Genomic DNA, 12,987 nt, shown 5'->3' with positions numbered 1-12,987 from the left:
AAAATATTAATTCTTGGTCATCGGCAGATTAATGTGTGAAATTTGATATAACTCTAGCACTATTGAAAAGATTATGTGCAACTATCATATGTAACTTTGTAATTCACCCCCAAAAAAAAAAAAATTCAAATTTACCTTGGTAAGATCTTATCTCCTCCTGAAGTTTCGTCACCTAGGGTTCCAGCTCATCCGCAGATAGAACTTTCAAATAATCATAAAAAAATGATGAAGTGATAAAGGTATAAAAATTGAAAATGGTAATTGTATAAAGCCTGCCAAATAATGTGTATAGATGGCTAAAATTACAATAATATACGACCCCACAAGTTTAATTTATACTTGTTAGCTAGTTTTCATATGTATATTTTATTATGCTCTTAAATCTCTCAGTTGGCAGAGAGATAACTCAATTGGGAATAATCATTGGTGATTAAAAAAAAAAATCTCAAAAAAAAATAATATTCTTAAAAGCCACACATATTCATCTCATTAAATTTGAATTTTTATGCATTTACCCATTCCGTGGTTCAAATTACCATCATTACTTTTTGATGTGTTGATTATTTTTCAAAACCACCAATTACCCTTCATATTTGTGTAATTTAAAATATTTTACGACACTAGAAATCAAATATCATATGGTATTTTTTGAATCTCAAACAAATCTTTCAATGTCATAATAAGTTTGTAATTTAACAAAAATAAACGCGAAATTGATAATATTGTATTGTAATTAGAAAACTAAAAATTTTTGAAGAGTTTGGTTAATTGTTTTGACTTTGAGTGACCAAAGGATGTCAAATACTCAAAAGAAAATGTCAAAATGTTGTAAATATAACTTTATCCTTCAATTTAGATATAAAGTAGGCAAATTGATTCAGATCATGAGTCATTAATTACTTACAGCGATAAATAAATCTACTCAACCGCCCAAGTTTTTTACCACTTGGGAAAGCAGCAGGCTTAGTGGCCAAAATATGGAGGGGAGTATAACCTTTCTCATTTACAGCTCCAACAAGCTCTTCATATTTATCAATTATCTGATATGCCAATTCTGCATTTCAACATTAATGTGCTTTCAACTTATCATATGTAGTTTTCCAAAAATTTTCCATATATAAAGGGCAAGCTTGGTGGACGCCTAGCTAATGGCGGATTACATGTCATTAATTTGGATTATATATATCACAAATTATATATAATTGGATGTTAGATGCAGATCATACATATAAATAATTTTCCTAACTAAGATGAATCAAACAATTAAATCTTTCGTCATAACAGGACTATATCTATATATATACATATATATAATAACAAATAGCAAATTAAATTAGATTAAATTAAACAGTGCAAGATTAGTTGTTACCCAGATGTTCCCCTGCTATTGCAGCATGCAGAAAAGTGTCACCATCTTTCCTCCTGGCATAGGAATAGCCATCGCTTGGGTCACAGACAGAGTGTAAATAGAGAAAAATGCTAGACTTTCCATGTAAAGCGGCCAAGAAGAGAGGGGTTTCTCCTTTCTTGTTCCGAACACCGATTAGAGAAAGGTCAGCGTCCACCATCAAACGGCAAATAACTTCATTTCCCGTCGATGCTGCCACATGGAGAGGCGTATAGCCTGCGTCGTTTTGAATTGCAAGAACTTCTTTCCGTCCTTCCTCTTGGGTAATCAGCTTTACAAGTTCTTTAACAGTGTAAACTTGATTTTCACCGACCGCTACATGCAGTGCTGTGGCACCTGATTTTGTGATCTTCTGTTTTAGACGTCCGATATCTTCCTTACAAAGATTCTCGATTTCTATCCATTTACCTTTCATGGCAACTGTGAACAGATTTTTGTTGCTGCTGCTATCCTCCTTCTTCTCAATCTCATTGGAAGTTGTTGCCATTATTGTTATTCCTTCTCTTCTATCCTCTGCCAATACTGGCATTAATCCATAAGCTTTGCAATGTGAGAGTGAAAGCCTATCTATTTATTGTTGAGGAAGTTCGACTAGAACTAGTAAATGCATGCATGCTTGCTGATTAAGTCATTGATTTAATTTCCTTCAAGTTTAATTTTCAGGGTGCCATTGCCAAATTACTCGCTGAATGTAATTGATATTTTTAGCAATTTTTGTTCTCAAAATATACATGACCTTATTTACTTCCAAAAAAAAAAAAAAAAAACAAAGAAAGAAAAAGAGAAAAAGATAGAGAGGCTTTGATTTATATATAAAAAGTTAATTGATGTCATATCTTTCCTTTAAAATATGTGATGAAACTTAAATCCTACTTCAAAGTTGTTTTATGCTTAGAGTAGATAACAATTGTTGGATTTTCAAAACTCGACATGTGTTTCACGACCATATATTCTTTCCTTAAAAAAATAAAAAGAAAAGAAAAGCCGGTCGTGTTTTGAAGATTGTTTTGCCACTGGTGTCCACAGTGCATCCTGGTATGGCGCCCGAGGTTGGCCAAAGCGACAACGGCAATTAGTGCAGCCACCACAGAGCAAGATTCCGAGGTTTTTATCGCCACTCGATTCCTTCTTTTATGAGTTCCTCATGGGTTCTTGAGAAGATTTCTTCTGCGATCACATGCTTCTTGTTGCCGCGAAGAGATACATTCGGTATAGTCTTTCACAAACTGCAATGCATATATCCAATTGCATATAATATTCCATATATATATATATACATACATTTTCTAAGATATATACAGGCATACATGGTTATTCTCTCGTTTAGAAGATTCAGATAAATTTTGTCCGGAAGACTTCGGTTTTCATGCAATCAAGCACCAATTATATGTAAGAAGGCACCTAGTTACATGTAGAGTGAGGCCATTCCGGACAAAACTTGTCCAGGTTTCCTTTAAAATGTTTACTATATGTAAATGAGAATGGCAGTTGCTACTTCTCTTTTTATTTACTTGTTGATTAATCTATCGCATTCCTCCCAGCAAGTATCTTCAGTATCTGTTGCTCTAGTGTTCACAAAGCCTAGTTACTTAACATGCACTATAAAAAGTGACAAAATACGTATGTTTCGAAATGTAAAAATACTGCTTGTGAATGATAGAACTCTTATCATCTAGTGATAAAATATTGTTCCTAATAATGTTAGTTGTTGTATGTATATATTATTTTACGTGTAACTTATCTGCTGTTAAGATTGTGTATAGCAAGTTGTGTATTTATCTCTTGTAACTGGACCTCATGTAAATTGTATTTAAAGGCTGGTTTTTATTATTAATAATATTGAGTTTTTTTCTTTCCAAAGTATCACATCTGTTATATCTAGGTTGTTTCGTTTTGATTTTTTCACTATAAAAGTATATATGCGTGTGTGTATATAGATATTGGATAGATATAAAATTGGAGTACTATAATATAAAAATGGAGTTACAAAATTGTCAGACCTCGTCAAGCTAACAATATTGGGCTATCATCTATAAAACTGTCAGATAAATAAGTTCTAGTTGAATATTCAATTTTTTTTTTTTAATTTATCATGTGATATATATTTTGTTAATTCAAATGATATAACTAATTACTTATATGGCAATATTAATTTTATTTTTAAGTAGTATAAACTTAGACGCAAACACATAATAATCCAAGTGAAAATTTGTCACAAAAGGACTTCTTCCCTATATTTTATTTTATTTTAAATAGGATGAGGCTAAAAATATTAAGAAAAAACATTATTTTCAAAGATATAAACTTTAACATAACATAATATTATTTGGTAGAGGTGTTCAATAACATGTGGAAATGGGCTGTCAATAACCAAATCACTTGGACGTATTCAAATGGCAATAAAGCTGCAATATATATATATGTATATATATGGAAATATTCTACTAAGTGATGACTGTCGATTATTTTTAGTCCATGTGAAAAAATGCAATCTTTTGACACCAAAAGACTGATGACGTACAGGATATCCTGAGCTCTATATATGGGTGAGTAGAATATGAATCTCATACTTTGTATCGACTCAAATGTTCAAAGGGATTCTTGAAAGTAGTCCGTAAAAGATCGATGTAGAGTGGAAACTGAGCCGCAGCAAAAATAGAAACCGGAAAGCATGTCAAAGCGTAGACCGGATACGCAGCATATTTGAGTTTATCTCCGATCATGAAAAAATGGCCTGTGCAAAAACAGACCAACATGGCCGCAATGGAAACAAAAAGGGACGAGAAAAGTTGAAACCCTGTTTATATTTTGTATGATGGAATAACTAAACAGTTTTTGGAACCTGACAGTTTGGCTGTAGGAAGGGGTTTTGAATTTTGAAAGGACACCAAATTAATGTCATGTAGCTAGTAATGTAACTGCTTATAAGCATCCATATGCTGTACTTGGTTACAAGCCTTTGTTACGAGGCTCTCGGCATCCATATACTGTACGCACAGTCAAAAATCATGAAGAATTAATATTCAAACAATTATTTATATATTCATCATATATTTACGAGTTGGAAATGATATTAAATTCTAATATATTTTGCATAGAACACTTTGTTGCATGCCAGTTTCATAAATTCTGGAGGTTTTTGTTAGGTACCTTGAGAGGATGGCAGAGAACCATACCTGACCTTCCCGCAGCCTGTCTGAGGGGCACTTCAGGGCATCTTCAAGAAGAGAAACAACAGTTGAAGAACAAGATGCGTCTTGGCTAGATTCAGCAAGTGCATATGCTTTGAGAAAGAAAGCCTCAAAGGATCTCTTGATCTTAATAGAATCCTCAGCTTTTTGGAGGCCCTCCTCACAATGACCTGTATCGTATAAGATCCAACCCTCATAGACCAGCCGTTCATGTTTACTAGATGCATGTTGGCGAGCTAATTGCAAACTCCTCATGGCTGCTCTGGACAGTTTAACCTGATAAACTAAAGACATGAGATTTCTACTAACCTTGAAATAGAAGAACTGTAACACCACAAGAAGTATTAGATATAGGGAAGATAAAAATGGTGCCAAAGGCAGGACAAAAGAAATAATAAATAGGTATAGTCAGGAAAACTAAAGTTCTACACATGTTGCCGATATTGATTATTATCCTGTTTTAAAGTGGGGTCTACTGCAATCCACTAATGTTTCAAATCACTCATCTGGCAGGGGCATAGATTTGGCCTACTCAAAAATATTTCTAGCCTACACATCAATATATTGCTACTCACCAAATTACAAACCAATATACTGGATGCACATTAAGGTATTTCTAACATATAGAGAACTAGTCGATAATACCCAGTACAACTTTTAAACTCAATGACACACCTGAGGAGAAGCAATGACTGTCTAAAGTATAGAACACCTTTTGCTGCATCTGATTCAAGCATTTGATAAATAACAGAGAGAGAACCAATGTCATCCACAGAAGACCATCAATCATATAATTGCAGCCAACAATCTGCAGTTGTCCAATTCTCAACATGCTCACGAACTAGAGTACGAAATTGGGATGCTGCTACCCGTCCCTCAAACATCCTATAGTCTGGGGAGAGAGTAAGGATAGCTTGAACATCACAAATGGCTGATTGATAATCCTCAAGAGCAAGATAAAAACAAAACCAAAGTTCCAAGCATTCTTATGCAAGTTGAAACCCAAGAACCCGATTAATTTCTGCAAGCGCAGCTTGTACATTCTCTTTCAGCATTAGGGAAGCTGCACGATACATGTAAGGGTAAGTAAGAGTTGGATCTAACTCAGTCGCTTTCTCAAGGTCTTCCCACCTCTGATCGCCTTCACGGTACAATGACCTCTCTTGATACATCAATCCAAGTGGGGCGATAGTGGAAATTACAGAGCTGAGCTTCTCATATGACCAAAGCTTATGACCTTTAATGTAGCCCCGTCTAGCTAAACCTACAACAGAGTAAATATGGCCCGTATTTAAAGATGCTTCAAAAAGTCGTTCTGCTTCTTCATATTCTCTTCTCAAGACCCTTACACATCCCAATTGATGAAAAGCCAATTCTCTGCAGGTCATTTTCAGCAAATCCTACTAACTGTTCCAGGAAACAAGCTGTTGTATCAGATTGAGGATCAAGGTTCATGGCAACTTCACTTAATAAACAATAGAGTGAATATGAAGCCGGCCCAACCATGATCAATCTTTGCTGTCTGTCAGCATGCCTGAATATTTCCGCCACTCGATTGTCATTTAAACAATCAGGAAGGTCATTTAAAAAAACTTGTAAACATGATGCAGCAAGGACATGACAGTTCTCTTCAAAAGCATATTCCATGAGTTCCACGGCATCATCTCTAGAAGAAACTAAAGATGCGAGTTTCCTATCACAAGCATCTCTGAGCCTTTCACAACAAAACTTGTTTGCGAAAACTAATATTTCCAGCAAAAGATTTGGAAAGACATCACCCAAACTACCAGTCTTACTGAACTCATCGATTGCCCTCATACCTGATGCAGAGATATTGTTTTCAGAAAAATCTATGTCCTCACAAAGTGATTCAGAGAATCACCCATTAAGCATGGCATGGAATGGAGCTGCAAGACTTGATATTTTCTGCCTATCACACACTATTTTATCATCTCCAATTCTAAAAATAACATTTTTTGAGATTTGGTTCCCATTCATCGAAACAGTCTCATAGGAACTGACACTCAATTGAAGTGGAAGCTGACCCGAGATGTCTATTGGCCCAAACTCTTGCGCACATTTGCCACAATTGGCAAGCAAGTCAGCTATAAGCTCTTCTCCTTGCTTCTCATACTTCAACCATGCTCCAAAAACGAGCTTCTCATGTACGGTGCTAGCCTTCTGCCAAGCAGAACGTAGGCTTCTCCGCATCAGTTTTCCTTCTCCAAGGCCCCTAAAGGCCTGGAATTGTAACAAATAGAGCTTTGACCGGTCTTGTGGAGGACACGACTCAAGTTCTTCATGGATTTGAGCTAAAACTTCTACATAATCAACAGGTTTAAAGAATGGTAGTATTGGTGGCTCAGGGACCTTGATGAGAGATTCTCTACAATAATTTGACCATCCCCACCCAAAAACAAAAAGGCAATTTTCAGTATAAATTTGAATTGGAAATAAACACGCGCACACACACACACACATATATATTGAAATTACAAAAGCACAGACGAACAACTTACATGGATGAGGAAGAAGAAGAAGAGGAGTGAGATGCAATTTAGAAAGCTTTCCTCTTTCAACCTGTAGCCAAGACTGTGGATTCAGAGCACTGAGCTGTGTTTCTTTACAGGACTCGGAGGGAAAGAAACTCCTCATGGGGCATAAGAGATGAAACAACTCCCAGATCTCCACAGCAGCCTGATGGGTTTTTCTTTCAAAAACTCAAAACACAAACAAAAAATTGGGAAAAAGGAAAAGTAAAATCAAATACCCAAAAAACAAAATAGTCCCCTCTGATACCAAATCACTACTATAAGATGACAGATTTCCAGTCAGGAACACAATTTCCCCAGAAAGAGGTTTGAAAATTACAAACCAATATATGAATACTCACATCACCTGTATGGGCTTCTTTCAATAAGTTCATACACACCTAAATTTACAATAAAAGTAATTTTATAAAAAATGAAAATAAAAACTTCTTTTTAAAAAAAAAAAAAAAAAAAAGTCATACAATACGTTCATTTCAGTTCAAAGAAATGAACAACTAGAACCCGTAATCATGCTTTTTAGCTTGTACAACAAAATATCATTAGTATCTTCAATAAATAAAGCACTAAAAGCAGAAAAGACCAAACACCCCACCAACGGTTACGTAAGATCTCTACCAGAAACTTGACCAAACCCACATTATAGCCCACCCAATCTCCTCATAAAATGCCAAAATACCATAACCAAACAAGAGAGATAGAGAGGAAAAAGGGAAAGACGCACTTCACTTCTGGCTTAAATCTGCAAGACCCAAATCACAGATTACAAGCTGACAGCAGAGAGCTTCAGAGGCATAAGGATCAAAATGGAGGAATCCAAATAAAAATTCTCACTTTAACTTTGTTTTCGTTTTCTTTCTTTTGTTTGCTAAAAGGGAAAGCTTTTTTATTTTTTTATTTTTTTATTTTTTCTCTCACTTTCCTTCCGCTGGAGACCAGAAAGATAACATCCTCTGTTTATTCGGACTTTAAAACAAAAACGCACTGAAAAGAAAAAGAAAAAAAAAATTACTAAAAAATCGCATAAAAATAAAAGGAAGTGGTCGACTTTGTTGAAATCTAAGCAGGGAAACACGTCGTAGGACCATATGGAGAACCCTAACGACGTCGTTTCAAATGGACTTGATTGGTTTCAAATAATAATTGTCATTCCCAGTGAAAAAAATATCGATATCGATAGAAATATTAAAAGTATGATTTTACGGAAATATCGATAGAAATATCGATAAAGTTATGAAAATTATAAATTTTAATTTAGAATATAATTTTTTATATATGAGATAATTAATATAATAAAATTATATAAAAATACAATAATTAGAATACAATAATCATAAAATATTCTATAAATATAACAAATTATTATAAGTGAATAAAATATAAAGTTAATTCACACAAAATATAAAAAATTTAACAGATAATAGTAAAATACAAAAAATTCTCAAATATAATCCCTAATACATTATTAATACGAAAAAGAATTCCTTGATTTTTCAAATTGATGATCATATCTTGATGTTTCACGTGTATAACAATAGGTATTCCAACTCATCATATTAGAGAAATTTTCCATGTAATTGTGGATGTGCCAAGTATATCTTTCTCTATCAATCCCAACCAATTGTCGAAGTGGAGGATAGTGTGGATTTATCCTATGATTGAAGATATCAACATCGTAATCTCTGTGAGGATTATGTGAGCTCATTTAACCAATTGGATACACAATTAGAATCTCAAAATTTTCAGATTGAGAATTAATTTGTGTATTTAAACTCATTGCATCCAAAGAATTAGAAAGATAATCTTCATCATGTTGATTCATCATCGAAGTGCCATAGTGCCTTCTTGAACCAGTGTCTGCTGTTCGAGCTCCATGATCAAAATCCTGTATTGCATGTATATATTGATCTTCACCAATAAATGGATTTAATGGTTGTTGGCTTGGTTCTCGATAGTATGGTCCACTCCCACTTCCACCTATATTATATCCTCCTCCTCTATTGCCACCACCACCACCACCACCATCATCATCATCATCATCATCATCTTCATCCTCATATTCATTTGGTTGAGAATAACCATCACCAAATGTTTCTATACGAGGACTAAATCGTCTAGTTGAAGGTCTTATCATTATTTCAAACGAATAATTTCCTCCACTATCACTGCTCATAACTTCTTCAGCAATAACATTCTCAACATTTAACCCTAATTGTGAAGCATGCATTGCGACTCGAGGATCTGGATTGCCTTCATCATCATCTAAGTGTGAATTCTTAACCCATTGGATAATAGGATTATCTTCATCTTCACCAAGATCAGCTCCAATTTCAAGAAGATCCAAATAATCAGAATCTAATTGCGGTTGATTTGTTAATTCCATATAACGTATCCGCAATTTCATATTATAGTAGCAAAAAATCAATTTCTGAAGTTTTTCATATGCGAGCCTATTTCGTCGTTTTGTGTGTATTAAAGCGAAGGTGCTCCAATTACGCTCGCATGCAGATGATGATACAGTTTGTGACAAAATACGCATTGCCAATTTTCTGAGCATTGGGATGCTATTACCATATATTGTCCACCATTCAGCTATATATTTCAACATTATAAATCAAAATATATTAAATTTTAAATATTAATAAAATTTTTGATATTAAGCACATTTTTTTATAACAAGTAATTAAAATGCACATACCAGGTATCATTTCCGCTCGGGCGGCAATTGCTGCACGATCACTAAACCTTTTTCGTGCATCTCTAAAGCATATTATCTATATGTAAAAATGAAAAAAAAAATTATAAAAAAACATTATTACTATGTTAGTTTAAAAAAATAATAAACAAAATCTTACTTCATTTCCAAATTGAGATATACGATCCGAATTTGGATATAATGCTGCAAAGACATCATGAACAGCTTGTACAAGAACTGGATCAATGCTAATTCCTTCTTTATACTGGAATCGTGGATTCAGAAAGTATGCTACAAAATAATAATAAAAATTAAATCTAATATATAAATTATAAGACAAAATATTAATTAATAATAAGTAATTGACATAAAATTACCAGCCATATGGAAAGGATGAGAAAGTGTATTGTCCCATCGAGCATTTATGATGCCCATAACCCACTGAATTCCTCTTTGGTTATTAATTGTATATCTCATTTTTTGAAAACAATTATACAATATTGGCATCGTAGGTATAAACTCAGCATCAACAATTCGCAAAATATTATATAATGGCCCATATAAATTAACAACGTGAGTAACAGAATCCCAAAAATAATTATCAAGGATAAGTTTCTCCACTTCGTTACCTGCTTTTGTTCGACTCAATTGATGCTCAGCTCATGCATCGCTTGTAAAGACTTGTTTTAGAGAAACTTTCTTTTTAAGAAGACTATTTAAAGCAATATAGTTTGTTGCAAACCTTTTTGCTCCTGGTCGAACGATGTCTCCTTTACATATATCTCGCATTAAAGAAAGTAACCAATTATAATTATAAATATAATTGGTTATCATTCTTGCACGCTGAATGATCCTTGCAATACTTTTATACTTTTCAATATCCTTAAATATAAGATCAATACAGTGCGCAGCACATGGTGTCCAATACAAGTTTTACTGTGTCATCAATTTCTTACCAGCCTTTACAAATGCAGAACCGTTATCCGTGACTACTTGTACAACATTGTTCTTGCCCACTTCATTGATAACATTCTCCAAAAGTTTATATATAGAGTTATAGTTTTTTATTTTATCTAAAGCATCAACTGACTTAACAAACACTGATGACCCTTTGCAATAGACCATAAAATTCAATATGGACAGCTTAGTTGGTCCTGTCCATCCATCGCACATAATTGTACAACCATATGTCTTCTAGCTTTCTTTAAACTTTTCAATATCCTGTTGCATCTCTTTATATTTCATGTCTAGATATTTTTCCTTAATTTCATATGGAGATGGAATTTGAACTCTCATACCTGACTGTTAAGCACCAACGATCATGTTTTGGAAATGGTGCGATTTTACCTTTGCAGGTGGGACATTATCATAAATAAAGAACTTGGCTACTAGTCTTCCCAATGTGTTTTACATACCACCTTTTGTCAACACATCTTTTATATTTTTTTGTTTTGCACCGGATGACTTGTATAACGAAGGTGCAGTGTAACTAGAGAAAATTGTTGAGATTGTTGTCTATGAATGGGCTCCCTTACACTTGTTGCACGACGAAATTGAGCACATGGTTGACTACCACCCTATCGAGAAGATCCTGATCCTTGACCTCTAGGGTTAACAAAGTTTCTTCATTGTTCTTCTTCCCATCTGTCTTGTTTAGATGCACGGACTACAGCTTTATATAAGTCTCTTTCATCAGGATGCATATCTGCTGGATATATACATATATCATCATCATCATCATTATCACCATCATCATAATTACTCCGAGATAGAGCTAAGTTACTCGGTAATTCATTAAGAATATCTTCCTCCATTGTCTTTTTTTTCAATTTTGCATGTTCTTTCTTCCTCAAATAATGGTAAATCTCTTTCTTCACTTCTGGAGGTACATTGGGGCACTTTTTGACATTATTTTTTGGATCACAATGTGCTAAATGATACTTTAATCTTGTTATTCCACCACTTTGCATTTTATGGTTACAATATTTGCAAATTGTATCATACTTGTTACCTTCAATTGGAATACAATGTGACCAAGCTGGATCTGCTTTTCCGCTACTATTTTTCATTTTTCCGTTTAATAATCATACATAATTATTAAGTTAATAATAATATTAAGAACAACAATAAGAATAAGAAAAATAATAATAATAATAACAAGTAAAAAAATAATAAAAGTAATAATAATTTCAATAAGAATAAGAATAACAATAATAACAATATTAATAAACAACAATAATAACAATATTAATAATAATAATAACAACATTAATAATAACAATAAGAATAAGAATAACAACAATAACAATATTAATAAACAACAATAATAACAATATTAATAATAATAATAACAACATTAATAATAATAACGATAACAAGTATAATAACAATAATAATTAGAAGAAGAATTACAATAATAATAATATTAATAATAATAATAAACAACAATAATAACAACATTAATAATAATATTAATAATAAAAATAATAATGACTACATTAATAAAAATAATAACATCAACAATAATAACAACATTAATAACAATCATGATAATAATAACAATAATAACAATATTAATAATAATATAAATAAATACAACATGATAATAATAATAATAACAATAGTAAGAAGAAGAATAATAACCATAATAACAATATTAATAATAATAATAATAATAACATTTATAGTAATAATGATAACAAGTATAATAACAATAATAATTAGAAGAAGAATAACAATAATAATAATATTAATAATAATAACAAACAACAATAATAACAACATTAATAATAATATTAATAATAGAAATAATAATGACTAAATTAATAAAAATAATAACATCAATAATAATAACAATATTGATAACAATCATGATAATAATAACAATAATAACAATTTTAATAATAATATAAATAATGACAACATGATAATAATAATAACAATAGTAAGAAGAAGAATAATAACCATAATAACAATATTAATAATAATAATAACAACATTTATAGTAATAACGATAATAAATATAATAACAATAATAATTAGAAGAAGAATAATAATAATAATAATATTAATAATAATAACAAACAACAATAATAACAACATTAATAATAATATTAATAATAGAAATAATAATAATAACATCAA

General features: G+C 32.2%; 1 pseudogene; it reads right to left on the bottom strand.

The window, feature by feature from the left end:
• Window positions 1-3,708: 3,708 nt before the first annotated feature.
• Window positions 3,709-8,147, bottom strand: LOC107404867 (ETO1-like protein 1; annotated as a pseudogene).
• Window positions 8,148-12,987: the final 4,840 nt, after the last annotated feature.

The sequence above is a fragment of the Ziziphus jujuba genome, chromosome 9 (assembly GCF_031755915.1).
Source record: "Ziziphus jujuba cultivar Dongzao chromosome 9, ASM3175591v1".
Taxonomy (NCBI): Eukaryota; Viridiplantae; Streptophyta; class Magnoliopsida; order Rosales; family Rhamnaceae; genus Ziziphus; species Ziziphus jujuba.
Note: the sequence above shows the minus strand (reverse complement) of the source record. Positions and strands in the feature narration are given on the sequence as shown.